Source organism: Diuraphis noxia, unplaced genomic scaffold (genome assembly GCF_037042655.1).
Source record: "Diuraphis noxia isolate RWA-SAM2 unplaced genomic scaffold, SU_Dnox_SAM2 contig0003, whole genome shotgun sequence".
Lineage (NCBI taxonomy): Eukaryota > Metazoa > Arthropoda > Insecta > Hemiptera > Aphididae > Diuraphis > Diuraphis noxia.
The window spans coordinates 51255161-51274668 of NW_028301713.1; the positions used below are offsets into that span (position 1 = coordinate 51255161).

General features: G+C 26.0%; 1 protein-coding gene across 2 annotated transcripts in view; it reads right to left on the reverse strand.

The window, feature by feature from the left end:
- LOC107166965 (cell surface glycoprotein CD200 receptor 1-like) overlaps window positions 1-18722 on the reverse strand; it is a 242660-nt gene extending 223938 nt beyond the window's left edge. For both annotated transcript variants that reach the window (XM_089224621.1, XM_089224620.1), the window contains exon 1: window positions 18530-18722. The gene's annotated coding sequence lies outside the window, so the exon portion shown is untranslated. The remainder of the gene's footprint in view (window positions 1-18529) is intronic.
- Window positions 18723-19508: the final 786 nt, after the last annotated feature.

Below are 19508 nucleotides of genomic sequence, written 5' to 3' on the forward strand. Positions count from 1 at the left end.
ATTTTAATGCAAAGGTTACTTAGAAAATAAATACAAAATATTCAAATAAACATATAACAAAATAAATATCATAATAGCCACTTATAATCACAATTTTACAAAGGTACGTACGAAATACTGCAGTGGAATTTGCACCAATATTTTTCACTATAAAAATTGTATTAGCATAAACAATCACATGCATAACTAACAAAGAATTGACAATGTATTATTCATGGAGTCTATGTTTATCTTGCGTAAATATAAAACCGTATTAACCAAAAAAAAGTAGTGTCGACGGGTATTATGGTATATCAACAACATAAAATGGATTATTTTAACACACAAATTACATATGTACTTATACCACCTAACACATCCACATAATAAAGAAATATACGAAATATTCCTTAAATGTGAATATATTGATGTAATACAATTTTTTTTTTTTTTTTTTTTTTTCTGTTTTAACCGACGACGCCGCGGGATCTGCTTTCGCATTGCTTCCGCGGCGCCTGATGTAATACAATTTATCAGTATATAAATTAATGTAAAAGAAAAAACTAACACTTTATGTAAATTAAGTTTGATATTATTTTAACTTAGAGAATTACCTATGATATGAATAGACGTAAATACAAAATGTAAAATGACTTTTAATATGATTAATTAGTATTCTTAAAATGCCAAAAACGTGTTCTAAACTACAATAAGAATTAATTTAATTTAAGTTATTATAATTATTATTTTTCCAAATAAAAACCTAGAATTGATTTAAACTTATATAGCTATATTATAACTGCAGCTATATTAATTTATTCTTAATGTCTAATAATATTTTATCGAATAATATCATTATTAATACAAATGAAAAGCTACCTATAACTTAATATAGCTAATGCCTAACATCATATTTTCATTGGTATTCGGTGATGTTAAAAATAAAATATTATTTTTACTTTCATCCAACTGTAAAATGGTAGGTACCTACCACCGTTAAATATTATAATTCATGATTTTACAATACTACCCTTATTTCATTACTTATTCTTTCGTATTTTTATTTATTTACTCGATGTATAATGTACATAAATAAAAGTTCTATAAAACTGCTACAATATGTTATTCTAATGCTTTTGAATTACATTATTCATTATTTCGAATCACACACACATATATATATATATATATATATATAGTTGATAATAAAGTCTATACGTAAAATAGGATAAAAAAAACTTCTTCAATTAAAGTGTCTGAAATGAGTATAATTTTAAAATATAGAATAGTATTTTTAGATTTTAATTATATTTCAGTCATTATTTTTATTATTATTATTGTATTTGTTTATGATTTTTCAACTTAGTGTAAAATGGTATACTAACTATAGAGTGTAGGTGATTGATTGTTTGGGTTTAGTTTACAGTCTAGTATTCTCCATTAAATCAATCTTGTCAACTACTGGATGTCATAGGTATTGTTCAATTTCCAATAATGAACGTGAATATATTATTAGTGAAACCCAATTCGATCTGACAGAATTTTTTTCTTTTATTTTTTGTTCATCAATCAATAAACTTATTCCATTGACCAATATTCTGTCACAATAAGACAAAAATGAAAATAAATATTAATTTTTTTATATGCGAATTCAGAAGTTTTTCTACGTCCAAACTTCACAAACGACAGTAAACAATTTTAAATACATTTGGTAATTAAATAATAAATAATAAACAATATACTTACTATACTTAACAAAAGACATATCATTTTTTTGTTATTAATTAATAAAGATATAATATTAAAATTAAATTGAACTGATAACATATCTAATATTTTAGTAACTCATCGTTCAACAACTAAGTATTGTTTCTTAGTACCTGTATATTATTATTATTATTTATATATTTTGAATGGTTCATTAATCTAAAGTCTCCTTAATGTTAAAACACTAAGCTTTTTAATAAATTACTCATAATTCAATAAGATTCATTAATTTAGTGTAACACTTCTATGCTCACGTAATTAAGTTCTTCTTGTATGCATTACCATTATATAAAACTCTAGTAATTACTAGTTTGTGTTCCACTGATTACCAACACTATCTCTTGCTATACTCGTGAGTTCACTAGTTTTGTAATTTATTTTTTCTTTCAAATATTAACTTTCATCAAACACTCATCAATCAAAATCACATCACATTATCTGCAAAAACAGCACATGGAGATCATCTATTTCTATAAAATATATTAAAACATACATTTTATGATTGCATTATTTTCGAAGAACTCAAAATAGGTACCAATAAGTTATTGAGATAATGCTTGGAAAAAAATAAAAAAAAAACATTCTATTTATTTCAAAGTATTCAAACTGTACAATGCAAATTTTATAAAACAGAGTCTTAAGATGAAAAAGTAAATATAATTAGTAAAATTATATTAGTCAATAATAATTACTGAGATCATTTTTAATATTTTTTTTTCTTAACTTGCAAGTTTGCAACACTATGAAATAAAAATTGGACTCTAAAACATTTTTAGTTAAAAAAAACTGATATAAATTAAACAGAGTTCTTAATAACACAAAGCAGATCTACAATATTCCAAATGAAATATTACACTTTCGAATTGGTTTACCTACATCACAGAATCCAAACACTAAGCTTATGTTTAAACATTCATTTTATCGATTCGTTAACAATGGCTGATACAATTTAATCTTCAAATACACAGCTACTATATGAATTCTCGTTGAATTTAATTATTGTTCACAATTTCATTAAAATATATTGAATAATATTAATTATTTTTTCTTTATACAATTTTGAATTATCTTAAGATTTATCAACTTGCCATTTTCCATACACAATACAATAGGTATATGTCATGCTATTTAATAATATATTATTTCCACATACCTTTTATTTAAAGTTTTGAATGAAACATCTTAAAATATATGAATATTGATATCTCATAACTATATTAGGTATATTAGTATTGGTATGAATGTTTTAAAAATTATCATAAAATAATCACTACGTTGTATATTTTTGTTTAACGTGATTAATTAAATGCAATTGTAGGTAAAAAATTAATTTTTGATTTACTCATAATAACTGTCTATATAATTTGTAAATTAATTATAGACTATTTTGGATTAAATATTTTATTTCTGTAAACATTTCTTTGTTGAATCTAGTTGAGTAACTACAAGGCAAAAAGTTTTGGGACGAAGATTATAGTTGGTAAACCTAATTTATATGGTCATTTTTGGAATGAATAATCACATCTTGCTTTGGCTGACTTTGCTTAGTTCTGTTGTGTGGGCTGGTCATTTTGGTGCCAGTGTTAGAACTTAATTTTTAAATATAAAAGCAATTAATCATACAATTTCAAAAGGAATTTAGGGGGTGTTTATCTATATACTATGAATATGATCATAAATTATTAATATATTTTTTTTTACTATCCCTTATTAATAATGGGAGTTATATATAATTTACAATTAAAGACCGATAGATAAAATGTGTCCATAATATAATATATATATATATGAAATGTAAGTTTAAATAAATGGAATATACACATATATATTAAGTGATTATATTACCAAAAAATTGCTTTTATTTTGAAGATATAAAAATATATAGGTAAGATTGTAAGGTGTCATCATCATGTTCACTTTTTATGAGTTTCAGTCTTTTATTTCAGATTTCATATATTATGATATATAATTTTTAAACGTACCTGACCTAAACAATTGAGACAACTAATATATTATCATAATTCAAGGATTGTAAGTTTTATTTAAATGTAATACATTAGAATAATAAATAAATACATCGACAGACTACGAATTGGCCACACATTATACACTCATGAGCATTGAATGAACAAGAAACAACAACGGATATGTACCTCATGTAACACCGTGATCCCATCACAGAAAAACAGCTTTTAACTGAATGCCTCTTTACAAAAGACGCCAGACACAAACTGATGCTCCCCAACAATCTGTGTGAAATACTTGCACCAAACGAAGAGAGAACATCATCACTTTTAAAATTTCTTAAAAAGACAAACCTTCTGCATTAAATATAATAGCATTAGCAAAACTTAGAATATCTGAATATCACATAAAATGTAAGCATATTTCTCTAAAATCTTATTTTATCAATTTCTCACCTATTTACAATTTATTATTTTGTAAAAACTAAGTAAACTATAATATGTATTCTGAAACACCAATAGCCCCGGCAGTTGAGGCAAATTTGTTAAATAAAAAAAGAAAAATAACAAAAACTAAGCAAAACTAAGCAAAAAAACTTAACATTAAATTCACATTTAAAGCACAAAAATACTTACAGGAGAATAAGGTAAATATAAGAATAACTTATAGATATAATTTTTTTGTTTGTATATAGGTACTTAAATGTTTTTAACAAGTTTGCATATAAAATAAATTAAATACTCTAGTAGTCTAGTATAATATTGTTATTCTACTAAATTATAATTTTTATTATACATTAAACACATTAATCACGACGTGTAAATGTTTTTCCAAAATCATACGTTTTAGTAAGTTATATCAAAACTATTAATCTATGATATATGAAAGACGTACAAACTGTATAATGGTAGAAGATTTTAAAACCAAATCATAGATAATGAAGTTGCGAAATATTTAACCAAAAGCAAAAAATTAACATAAAATAGTCTTATATAAAGATTTCGGAATTAATTTTAAACTTTTCAACTTCAATAAACTAAGCCAATAAAAATAAAACAATTAAAATAACTTTCTTCGATTTTCTTTTAGGATACTGATTTTAGAATCTCTAATTTAAAATAACGAGTAAACTCAAATAAAGTATTCGATGCACGTAATATTTGAATATTTGAAAGGCTTCCAGAAAGTAAAAACTGAATCATTTTATCAACTAAATTTCAAATCGGTAGTTCGTTATAACTATCTATTTTTGTTCTATAAATTCTAAATCTTATTTTTCATCAACAAATCAAAGTTGTTACTCATTATAGGATTTCTTTTATCTAAATATATTATGATAAGTTAAGAGTAAGTAACTAATTGTAAAATAATTGCATGTTATATTTATTTTTAATCAATTGGTATAATAATATGCAAAAGACAATAATATCATTATTAGATATTCAAAAGATATTTGAATACATTCTACTTGATTATAAGGTATTGTATGATTTATTAAACTATACTAAATTTATTACAAAATGAGATACTACTAAGTGTAGGGAACCACTATCAAACATTTACATAAAGGAAATGTACATACAATGAAGTACAGGTTATACCTTATTCATGTAGAGAGTTATATTAATCTATTTAGTGCAATTAGTTCAAACTATCTTTCTAGAGTTTATGGTGATGAGATATGTTATAGAGAAATAATATAATATAATATAATATGTGATATTGTGACTGTATTTATAGGTATCATAATTAAAAAGTTAACATTGTTGTGCTACATAAATGTGTCTCTTAATCAAAATTATTAAACAAAATATATTTTTTGTTGTTTAAAAGTTAAAATTATTTTAACCAATATTTTTTAAAGATTTAACAAATACTGACAACATTTTATAGTGTAAATATTTTTGTTTACTTTTAATTTTATTCGAGTAAAATGTTGTATACAGGCCTAGACTATATATAATTTATTTACATTTATTCATAGGCGTGCGCACAGGGGGTGCCGGGGGTGCCTGGGCTCCCCCGGACTCTTCACACAAAACAGCAAGGGCCCTATAATAATAATTATTATTATTTAAGTGTAAATTTTAAACCTTGACATTTTCAAGTATTATAAAACAGTATTGATATGCTTTTATTTTTACGAAAAATAAGAATTCCCTTCGAACAGAATCATGTGTTCTATAACATTATATATAACATTTTTCTTATAGTTATTAATAAGCTATAAATGGTTTACTCAGTTCGATGATAATATTGTCGAATTTCATAGAACATTTTGATGTAATATTTATTTTATTACAATGTATAAAATAAAAAATAATTATTTTTAGTGCATTTTATATATATATATATATAAATTTTGATGTACCTATAATGGCTTTCAAAATTATTGTGGGCCCTAATTTATACTATGCACCCCCGGAACCAAAACTCTGCGCACGCCTATGCATTTATTTAATGTTTGTAGAAAACAATTCATATTTATTACTATTATTGATACTTTTGACTCATTGAAGAGTTCTATAATGGTAAAACATTTCTTTGGTCTCTGTTTTTTTTTTCATGCAAATAATATACAAATTACTATTTATGTATTTAAAACTTAATGTTCGTTCGTTCATTACATATTCATTAGATTTCAGCGATTATTTATTATCTTTATAAATTAAAAAAGTTTTCAGGATCATGATCCGTTTAAATATTATAGTTATTTCTAAAATTATTGTGATTTTATTTATTGTGTAAAAGATAATGGGTTCCAATAATGATCAAACTTGCATCTAAATTTATAATAAACATAAGAACTAATTTACAAAGAAATATAAATTCAAAAAACATTAGTATTAGAAACATATTTTATATATACGTAAAATTCTATGAATATAAAATTTATAATAATTCAGATCAATACACAGTATACAACAATAACATAAATTAAAGTAAAGCGTAAATTAGTGTAATATATAGTTTATAAAGACAACACAATTTATAGATTATCAAACTAAAGAACAATATAAGTATATATTTTGTAGCCTGATGTGTGAGTAAAGATAGATCTTATAATTTAAATTACGTAATTATTAAATAAGTCTATTAAAATTCCTGACTGATGTATGAAAAAGAACTCTGGGTTGGAAATTTATGTACTTTAGAGGTAATGATATTGTTTAGCTTGCATCTGGTGTTAAAATTGTGGCATATTAGTTATGCTTGGTTATTTTTTCATTACCAAAAAGTGACAACTGCTTTGTGGAAAAGTTTATTTTTAACAGCCATCGCATTAAATTATGTATAAAAGTTATGAAGAACACAGACGTCAAGGCTTTAAGAATAATCTCAAAATATAATTTTAATCGATTCCAACCTGGTTCGCAAATTTTTAAAATTTGTTTTCTTTAAATTAATCTATACAAATTATTTCATAATTATGCAAGTTAGGATTCTTTCAATGCTTTGTTTATTGTATTAATTTGGATTGTTGCATAAAATATACGTCAGTTGCTTGAATCAAGCGCATCATAGAAGAGCTTTTTGGTCACTAGGTAATGAATTAATGTGCTCTGTTAATTATAAATTATTGACGTTTTTATACCTAAACATTTGAGATTATTTTTAGTTAATTATTAAGGGGCACACGTTTGAATTAGTTCCACTTAGTTAATATTATAAAATATGGTTGTGTTTGGAAAAATAATTTTGTTGGGTAAGTAGAGAGTCAGTAATCAAAAATTTCCCACAATTCTTATTCTTTTTATCTTCTAACATCACATCAATAATCTAAATTCACTTATCAGTCCTCTAACTACAATTCTTTCTTTAGTCCTTAACACAATAATCATCAGATGTGCTATATCTACATAATTTTTTTTCGAATAATTTTTCCTCGTTATAATCTTAACCATTATTATAATCTACAATACTTTCATTAATGTCTAAAATATTTTAATCTTATTTCTATATCAATCTCGATGATCATTAAGACTTTATTAACTATTTTGTATTTATAATATTTTATCATTATTGCTATCCGTCTACTTTATTAATTCTAAACTTGTTTGATATTTTATTTGTATTATACCTAGTTATCACTTATAATAATATCTTTTTGTTACATAATTGTAGAGCTATGACAATATTTCTACTACGATAGAAGTTAACTTAAAAAAAAATTTGTGGTAAAGTAAATGCTATCCTTGTACCTATTTATGAATAAGACATGTAATTTTCTACGATTAGGTCAACCCCGTGCACAAAACAAATTCTCCAATTTAGGTTAGTGAGCTGTAGTCATTAACTTTTAGAGTAAAAAATACAGCTGATAATAGTATAAGACATGTAATAGTTGTAAACAACGTCCTTATTTAATCAGTATCTTGTATAGTTTAATTTAATAATTGTGGTTACATTTTTAATAATCAGTTACCGTACTAGAAGTAGAAATAATATGAATCGGTGTTCTACGAGAAAAGAAAAATTTGACGTTTGATAAAATTATAAAATAAAATAATCGCAACGCATATTTTTGAAATGTAAATACTCAGGTAAAAATAGCTATACATGTTGTATACACTTCATTGTTATATCTATATGATTATCTGACGTTATATGGTATAAAAACAAACTATAAAAGTTTATCTAAAATGAAAATATTACCATTCAGTTTTGGATTCCGCGTAGAGTCATAAATATATTGGTGTTTGGTTTATAATAATGTGTGCTTTTTCAGAAAATATTTTTCAAGGTACGTAGTATAAAAGTATAATACAACATATTTTCTCAGTAGGTACCTAGTTATTGGGTGATATTTTTACAGCTGAAAAAAACAAAAAAGGAAAGTTTTATTTCCAGCAAGTGATTTAAAATTTTAAAAAAAGTTGGTCAAATTGAATTAAAAAAATAATAAAATTATTTTGATATTGAAACTATGCAATAATGTATTATTATATTACACAAAATTTATAACTTGTGTTGATTGAACTATGATGAAATATACCTAATATTAATTTATTTTACTATGAAATATAATATAGGTACCAATTTATGATATTTTCTTTTTATAAATCCCGCTATTTCACTATTTAAAACTTAACATAAAATTAACCACTGATCTCATAAAATATTGTACTACCTACGTCTTACAGCCTACCACAAGATGAAGAATACTTGTATAATGTATATAATTCAAATAGAATATGTGCTCGTAAATTGTATAGACTTAGAAAACCTTTTGTGCGAATTGAAAAAGAACCAATTATCAAGCCATACATTTCCAATACATTATTGTAATAAATTCGAGAAGACTCGAAAAATATATAAAATAAAATATACGACAGTCAATAATTATATTAATTCAATACATTTAAATTATTCATTACAAAAAACTTAAAAAGTACATTTCTATTTTAATTACTTATTTATTAAAAGGACTATAACTTAAATTCAAATTAATATTATAATTATTCTACATTAAGATTGTGTTTTAAATAGGTAAAAATAATAAAATATAATATTTTACACATTGTAACCGACACAATACTTACATTCTCTTTTTTTTTTTTTGAATAAATGATTTAATTACGATAAAATTCGATAATTAAATCAACAGAAAGAGGTGGTTTATTGTAAAAATACATGAGTAGGCATTTAAGTATTAAATTTATTTACCTTCTCTACAAAGACAATAATTGTATATGACGTATATGGCTGTAATATATTATGATCCTTAACGAAAACTTGATTGAAAACTCATCAAAAAAATTGGAAGGCCGTAAAATATTAAATAACTAAATATCAACGAAAAATCACAAAATGATGAGGGAATTAATTGTTATTAAGTTGAAAAATACATCTCAAAGATTCACTGGTATCTATATTTAATTTGGTATGTATTTATATTTTTAGTATCATATACAAAATAATAAAGTAAATACTTTACAAGACCTCCACGGATTAATAAAAAAACAAGTAAAATATCATACATAAGACATTTTAAAGTAAAATTATACATAAATGCAATGTATGATTTTTTTATTGACAGGTATTTAATGACACACTCTCAAACATTTTACAATAGAATGTATGCCTGTATAGCATTGGACACAATTATTTACTATCAATTTTCAGATAAATTTATGCAATTTATATTCCCTAAATTTAACAATTTAATATCCGGTATAGGTATACTATACAAGTTATTATGACTATAAGTAAGAAATATATATCAAATTTAATCATAATATACATAAGGAATTTACGTTGTAATTGTGAACATTTTAAAATTGCATTACAACTATTTTTGGTGCTTCTTTTTTTTTAAATTAATATTTTGTATTTCAAAGTTTACATTCCATGGCATTTTATTAAAATCAAATTTTACTCATATACACATTCAAATATTGAACATTTTATCAATTTATATGAGTAATTTTATATTTTTAGAAGTTCAATAAACACAATATCGTTATGATAGGTAACCAATTACCAAGCTATGCTTGATGTCATTTTTCGGATGTGACAACTTATCAATACATTCGAAAACTTTTCTTACATTTACACTAAAAATATTGGTGGCGCTGTGGCAGATTTTACGAAATGTGCAGTTGTCTGCCGCAACTGGCGCAGGTAATATAGACAGAAGGTGACCAAAATTCTATTTATAACATAACAATTACTAATGACAATTTAATGTGAATATTAAGCGAAAATTCCTCGAATAATAATTAGTAATTATGTGACACGAAATGTCAATATGACGGCATAAAAAATCATAATAATAATAAATTATGATACGGGCGTCCCCACAATAGTGTAATACGACAAAAAATAGTATAATAATAACGCACTTAAATAATTTAAATACCTCATAGAACACAATATAAAAATAAAAATGAGGAGTATAAGTTTAGAAATACAATGATACCATCGGACTGACGGACATCACACGGATTAACCTCCAAGACGGCTTTGAATGGACAAATTGACACGTCCGTGATGCTGAATTATTGTGCGAACCGTGTGGCTTCTAGCTAGACCTCAGCGCAATTGGCAAGTAGAATATGGCGAGCAGATAGCACACAAATCGAAGCTACCGTGCAATACGTAGTGCAAGACTTCGAAGCACACACAACGCGTGGTAAACTACATGCACTGACCAGACTCGGGATGTGCGGATATAAAACTCACGACAACAAAGCGTAAAATTTTTGTCAGTAAGTGACAAAATGTTGCCCACGGTGACGTTAAATCAAACGACAGCACCAGTGGAACACGTCGGATCCGTACGTAAGCTGGAATTTCAGGCAACCACAAAACTGTTATGGCGCACACGAGGTGACAACAGTCGTCAGTCACGTCGCGAACTCGACAAACGCGAGGTAAAATCGGAAGACACAGCCACCTTTGCACGTGAAAGGTCGGCAAAAAAGTGACGTTGCGATGATCAAAATTGTCGCGCCGGCGACGATGATACCTCAAGCGATAACGTCGCACGGCGTAGCGGCAAAGGGCGTGGAACGCTATTGTTGGATTGCAGCCGATAACGCGTACACTCGGTCCGGATTGAACAATTATAATAAATATACCTACTATATAAAATCAAATACTGAAAAAAAAAATAACCCAATTCAAATCTACAGTTTTCGATCTAATTCCATAAAATATTCATCAATATATTCAGCAAAATCCATAGTGTATGCTATAGTCGTTATTACTTACTATTACTTTTTAACACATACATGTTGAACACAGTTTGTCGCCTCTAAAAAAAACTATACACCTATTTCTTTTATATATCACTGTTATTGATTGCGGAAAATATTATTATAAATTATAATATTGGGTATAATATTTTAAATTAATTGGAAAATACCACAGGATCAGCTAGTATATTATATAATTTATACCACAATATCTCTCAATAATCATATTATATTTTAATAAAATCACATAATAGTTAATTCAAATGGCCGTTTTAAGGTGTTGAATAACGTGGTATAATAATAATAATATGACGTATACGGTATACCTCAAACGCTGTCCATATAAACGCATATTACTACAAATCTAACAACGCTCTACTGAAAAACGGCGTTTACCTATTTTGGCATCAACATAAATTATTATTATGAGACCATAACACTTTTGTTCACAAATCGATATTTTTACTAGGATTTTGGAAGAACGATTGGGAACACTCGTTTAGGTACACATTTGTTCAGACCTCAAAAATTAACACAACGTTTGGGTCCATCATAGTTTTGAAATTATGTCACATTTGGGTACTAACGTTTAGATAAACATTTTTTACTTTTATGTGCCTTTGGGAATAATTTCGTTAGTAATAATTTTCAGTAATGCTAATACTCTACTGGCAATGTTTACGTTACGTCGTCGTCATACATAAACACAACATACATGAGCATCGCTTTTCATTGTGTTGAAGCTAATCAAATGTTGATGGGGATAACGCACTGCAATAATCTTATAATATAAGGGTTAAACAGTACTTAAAGTAATAAAGTCTCAAGACACATAGTCTACGCCAACATATCATGCACAATATGCGCACTAAGTACGATATATTTTTGCTATTCAAATAAACACTCACGTGAATTCCTGATTATATTAGGTAGGTATTGGGCTAGGTCTTGTACTACCTAACTTTACCGAATACACTTCTTATATGATTCCCTCATCAGACTTACTATTATCCATCCATATTTAGTTTTAAGCTCTAAAATTTGAGTACCGTCTTTATTCGCATAATATAATTTAAGTATCGTTTTCAATATTTATTGTAGCATATGGTTATGGTGTAAAATTATAATGATTTAAATCATTATAAATTATTTTAGTTAAAGATATAATGATATTAGCATAGTAGTAGCATATAAGATGATTTAGTAATAGATAGTATCTGATTAGATCTAAATGCATTTGTTTGTCAACCGGTACCTAAATCAGATGGCGTGGTAGACTCTGATGCATATTCTAGTAGACATGGTATATATATAATATCTGATTACTTTAATTGGGGGCATAAAATAAGCATATTATAGTACTATTATAAAACTCACTTGGCAATAGCATTTATATTAAATTATTTAGATGCATTTGTTTGTCAATCACACGGCGTTGTGGTAATACTCTGATTCATATTCTATAATGTCCACTACTGTTTAGAGCAGTGGTGGCCAAACTACGGCCCACGGGCCAACTCCGGCCCGCCATCATTTAATATCTGGCCCGCGAAAGAAGTATAATATTTTACATTTACGTAAAAAAAAAATTAAAAATATACAGTATACATTCTTCATATTTAATCCCGTATCGCCATATCGTAGCGTTTTTTAAATAAATACATTTTAAAATATATTTGTAAGTGTAAAACGATATTTTGTACACCTAGTGTATATTTATTTAATATATGTGTTTTAATAATTTATTTTAAAATATTTTTTGAAATGTAAGCCGATTTAATTTTCCTTCATTTGTAGTAATTATTAAGTTAAGTATTAAATAAAGTCATTAAAATTATTAAGTACAATAAAAACGTCGTTAAATATAAAATTATAACCTATACCTAAAATTTTGATGACTTAAAAGTAAAAAAAATTTTTATGGCCCGCGGTAAAAAATTTTTTTTTATGGCCCGAGTTAAAAAAAGTTTGGCCACCACTGGTTTAGAGTATAGAGTTAATTTATGATCAATTCCTTCATAACAACACAAGTTAAGTATTGATTTCAGCTATCACCCTGTATGACCTATTATTTTATATTTGTATGTGCTTATTGTTAATATAAAGTCATGTTAATTTGTGTTAAATATTGTCAATGAACTAACAAAGTTGTGTACCTAACTACAGTGCATATTCCGTGTTTCAAAAAATCAATGGTATCTATCCCAGAATATTGATCGGTATCTATATATAATTTAATACGTATATACTTTGGGTGTGATATTTTAATATTTCTACAGTTTTTTTTAGACAAAAACCTACGACCTAACAAGTATTTAGTAAAGAATACTTTTTTTTTTTTGTTAGGTGAGAAATTCTTAAAAGTTTATGATGGGACAAAAATAAGACATTTTTTTTCTTTCTAAGTTATTTTTATAACTGTATATAAAAAAGTTTTTATCTTTTTCGTTACCTAATCATTTTAATTGCTTCAATATTTCATCTTCATTTTAAGAAAACTAAAACCTAACATGCATTTTCTGTATATATATATATATATATAATATATATATATATATATATATATATATATATATATTAACTTACCTATATACCTAAATATTTTAGTTTGTTATTCTTTAAGTCAAATTAATTATTCATTATTTATATACTGGCGAAGAGATGAATGTATAGGTATTGGTTTGACGATGATGACGTTTATGCATGTTCTTTTATATCCTTCATAAGTTTTGCAGTAAAATATTAACATAACTATATTGTCTATCACAAAAATAACAGAAATATTTGGAAAATGTTATCATAAAATTTATGTCTATAAGGCCTCTATATTAAATAGTTTATAAAAAATTTTTTCATTTGTTGAATTATATTATATAACTGACTGGGTATAAATTATAATTTTTCTCCAATTTAAAAAAGAGCATATAAGTACTGACTAATGTTTATGTTATAAATTGTTTTATAAAAGTTCACAATATGGCACATTTTAGTTTGAAAATTTTTAAGCAATTCAATATTTTACTATATAATTTAATTGTTATGTAAAACTTTAAATGTTAAAATTTCATAACATTAACAGTTAAATTACTGTAGTATGTAAATAGAACTACATCATATTATTTAACAATACAATTTATATGATAAAAATAAGGATATTTTTTAATAATATAATATAAGCTAAATAGTATTTTTATTTTAATAAGAATACATATTTTGATAAGCCAACAAAACAGCATAAAATGTTTTTTTTAAATTTATAATATAGTTATTTTAATTTAATACAGAAAACATTAAGATATTATGGTTCTGATATGATTTGTTAAGTTATTTTTATTATATTTCTTGGTCATCATCATTCATCATCATAATACCCAAGCCGTTAAAACTTAATAGGTACACATAATTCATTTACATGAATACCTATTTAAAATTGTTAAATGGCCAAATATCTCAATAAAAATAGTTCGAATGATCAAGATAATTTATAATTGCTTTCAAATTTAATATATTACCACTCAAAACATAAAAAAATCAAAATATGTAAACATTCAGCCTTTGATCCAAAATTATATTTATACGCGTTTAGTAAATATAATACTTTGAATGAACCAATTATATATTTTTAGTTCAACAACGAAAATATTTTGTCTCAATAAATCATTATAATTTTATAAATTATAATTAGTGGTACATTATTAATATTATTGCACTTGATAGCTATGATTTATTTTTATTTAAAAGTCTTAAAAACATATTTGGATACACAGGTTTTAGAATGGTCATTTAATAATCATGATAACTTGCTGTGCTGTATATTAGGTGTTGATTAGGTTAAATAATTCAATAGAACATTGTAATGGTGTAATGTATAATTTTATTTGTTAAATTTGAATTCAATTATAAATCACTATAAACGATTAAAAATGATTCTAAGTGTGCAATGGTTCTAAGAATATTTTGTTATATATTAATGATATTTATTAAATATTAATAGTTATCATACCATTAATTAATTTAAAAATACTAGTTGTAGTATAATTAGCGAATAAATATGAGAATTTTTCAAAATTTTCATTTTGTAGGTGTATTAATTGATTAATACGTATATTATAATATTATAATTCATAAATTTAAATTTAAATTCTTATGCATTATGTTATTGTATGAGGTAGGTACTACTAAAAGTAATAGTAGACAGTATTAGTATACTAGTATTCAATAGAACATCCAATTTTATAATTTAAATTTTTGTAAGAACAATAATCGATTCGAGATGATATATAATTTTTAAGATTTCTTACTCAAAAACATAAATCGCATTATTTATACCTTAATAAATTAAAATCTAGAGCTTAGCAATAGTCCAAACCTACCTACAAAAAGTCATCAACAATCTTCTTAAATAGACCCTGACATCTGACTTCACTTTCTCACCAGAAAAATCACAATGCACAATGCTTACTCGTAGGCGAAATCAAAACTCTATTATCATAAAAATGGGTGATTACCAATTAATTAATAATAAAACAATTAAAATACTCGGCATTACTTTCGACAAAAGAAGCTCCTGGACCCACCACATCAACAACTCGAATAACTCAATCTCTATATGTCTCAATGTTATAAAAATGCGCTATCTCACACATCATGGGGCTCTAAAACTCATTTTTATTAACAATATACAAATCACTTATAATTTCTAAACTCGACTACGGATCCTTCATTTAGACAATGGCTTCCAAATCAATATTAAAAAACTAGATACAATCCACAACTCAAGTCTTCGTATGTCAATTGACGTTTACCGTTCAAGTCCAATATCTAATATCTATAATCTTGCCAAATCACATCCTCTTGACATAAGAAGACTCAAAATAACATAATTAAAATTAGCAAGTACCCTTCCCACTCTCGACTTCAAACCAATATTTCAAATACTTCCATCTTGATACTCCATGAGAACAATCTTGATATGTCCAAATTACTTACCATTACACCCTCCCTGACCCCCCCCCCCCCCAATGGACAAATCTCATCGAAACCAGCACTGAGCTTTCCATATTCAAAAAATATGACACATCCTCTTCTATCTACAAAAAAGAATATTTTCAAACAATACAAAACATCACATGTAAAAAATGTACACGGATGCTTCCAAAAGCCAAGACGGTGTCGGCGCTACAGTAATTTAGAATAACGCGGAATTCATGTATAAACTACCCAACTTCTGCTCAGTATTCACAGCTGAGTCAAATGCCATATTAAAAGCACTCGAGGTTATATCCGATTATCGGATTATCACTTACAACTTACAAGACACTATTATCTTTATCGACTCCTTCAGTTCGATCAACAATATAAAAAACACATATTATAATCCTTCATACATTGGCCTATATATTAAAAATAAAATCTACACCTTACAATACCACAATAACTTCAAAATCAAACACTTTTGGATCCTTGGAAATTTTAACATAAAATAAAACATACTCACTGATCTTGCAGCCAAAAATGCTATCACACCTTCACTATCATCGCCCACACAAATCATATCTTCCAGTGACATACGAATGCTCATAACAAAGAAATGTCAAAAAAAGATGGCATTAAAGGTGGACATCTTATTACAAGAAATTAAACCATTATATAAAACATAACACCGATAATTGGACATTTCCCTTTGAAATTCACAGAAAATTCGAAGTAACAATAACCAGACTAAGAATTGGACACACGCAAATTTCCCACAGTTTCCTAATGTCCAAAGAAGAACCCCCAATATACACAACATATTGTGATGTCCAATTCACCATCAACCACATACTCACGGAATACCGAACCTACGACAGTACCCGAAGAAGCCACAACCTACCCGAAACACTATCAGAAACTCTATGCAATCATCCTCAATCCATTATCAACATAATTCAATTCATAACAGCCGCCAATCTTATATCCAATATTTAATATAACTTATATATCTACATTTTTTTTAATTTCTGTAATTTATAATTTTCGCACTGTAAGCCTAATGGCCCATGTTACCGAGGGTATAATTAATAATAATAAAAAAATAATAATTTAAATCTAAAAAAGGTGTTAAATTTCAAATGTTTATAAATATCTCAATTAAGCCTATACGTTTTGAAGATTGTATCTTTCTATTAAATGCTAATAATAAAATATATTTGAAAAAAATTCCTCTGATTACATCTACATTACCAATAATATATAAAATTGTATTTGGAGGAAATTATTTTTAACACGACCCCTACAAAAAAACTATATGTACTGCTGACTTTTATAAATATTTCAAAGCTCAACACGAATTATTGTTCGTTAAATATTTAATGCAGTCCCTAAAATTGTGTGTAGTACGACACACTTTGTGTAGTACGAAAAATAATTCAATGTGTAGTACGAAATTTAAAAGTGTGGTATAATAACCTTTATAATAATATTCTATAAAATTTTAATATAACTATATTAATTCAGGATATCAGAAAAATATAAAAATATAAATAAAATTTTATTAACTGATATGTACTATGTATAATTTAGATTTGATTGATTTGGGACTATGTGTGCAGTACGAACATTTGGATATTTTAGGGACTGGTAATATTATCGTCATTTGAATTATTACAACAAAAACAAACTCCACTCCCGAAAAATACTAACTAGATCCAATTTTTCACCATAACCATCAGCCTAAAACTGCTGAAAAAGGTAATATGACAGATACTTAACAAGTAATGATAAAAAAGCACACACATTATAATGTTGTAAAATTATACACAATATTTACAAAACTTTAAGTTTGTTTATTTTAAATTGTAAACACGATTAGTTATTATACAATAAAACTGTTGTTGTTTCATAAAAAGAACACTAATATTTAAAATACGATATGTCACTTTAAAATCAAATCAAACATATATTATAGGTACCTAATAATAATTAATTAATTTTTAAATGGATATCAATAGTCTAAATTGTACATTTTTGCACTTCTTATTAATATTATACTTATATATTTATGATTGTTAGTGTAGCATTAGCTCTAAAACTTGACTTATTTTATAGAGCACTAAGAAATGTAAACATATTTTTACCTCTATAATAATAAATTGTAATCCAGAGATTAGATGTCTTTGTGCACAAATCGAATGAAAGTTGAAAAATTAAAAACGTATGTTTAAGCCATTTATTCCTTAAAGTTGTTTATTAAAATAATAAATGAGAATATCACACGCGATTGATATAACGCGGGACGACTGAACGACGACACGCGTGTTTAACCGCGAAAGAGCAGACAGCGTACTAAATTCAAAATCTGTCGCGGTTCAGACGCCAAAACGTTTGCATCCGGCGCATGTCTCTTGTAAAAAAAAATATATATATTTATAAAAACTATTTATACGTAGATACTTCAAATTTCTAACGTTTTTGTTAAGAAAATACTATTAGTTTGGTATATTATTATAATATAAACACTTGAAAACAATATGTATTATAATAAATTCACATGACGCCCTACGAAAAAAAATTGTCTTCTTATTTCTTAATAATATTTATAATTTTGATTTACGTATCGTTGTTCAAAATTGTCCGTATACTATTTTTGGTAAGTATACTATTTTTGGATAACTAGCTAGGTTTTATAGCAATTTCGATGAAAATGTGCATATACATTTTTTATTATGCAATCACTTGTTTGACTGTCGCATTTACTCGGTTTTGCCTGCATCCCTGCAAGCCCTCGTCCGACTTACGTAATCATCTGCTATGTGCTGATATTTTGGTTGATTCTCCAATAAGTATTATAATCGAACTCCTGTCGATGACGACGACAGACGATACTGCATACACTGCCGAAAATGACCTCTTCTTCCTCGATACCGTTAGATATACGTACCGTAGCACGCATCGGTGCTTTTTTCGTCTGAATCGTATTTATTTTATGTTTTTCATCACGATTTGTATTAGTATATGTATTATTGATAATATTTTTGATCTTTTACCTTTATATTTTATTTTATACCTGTATTAATGATAATTTATATTTCTATGAACACTTAAAATTAAAATTAA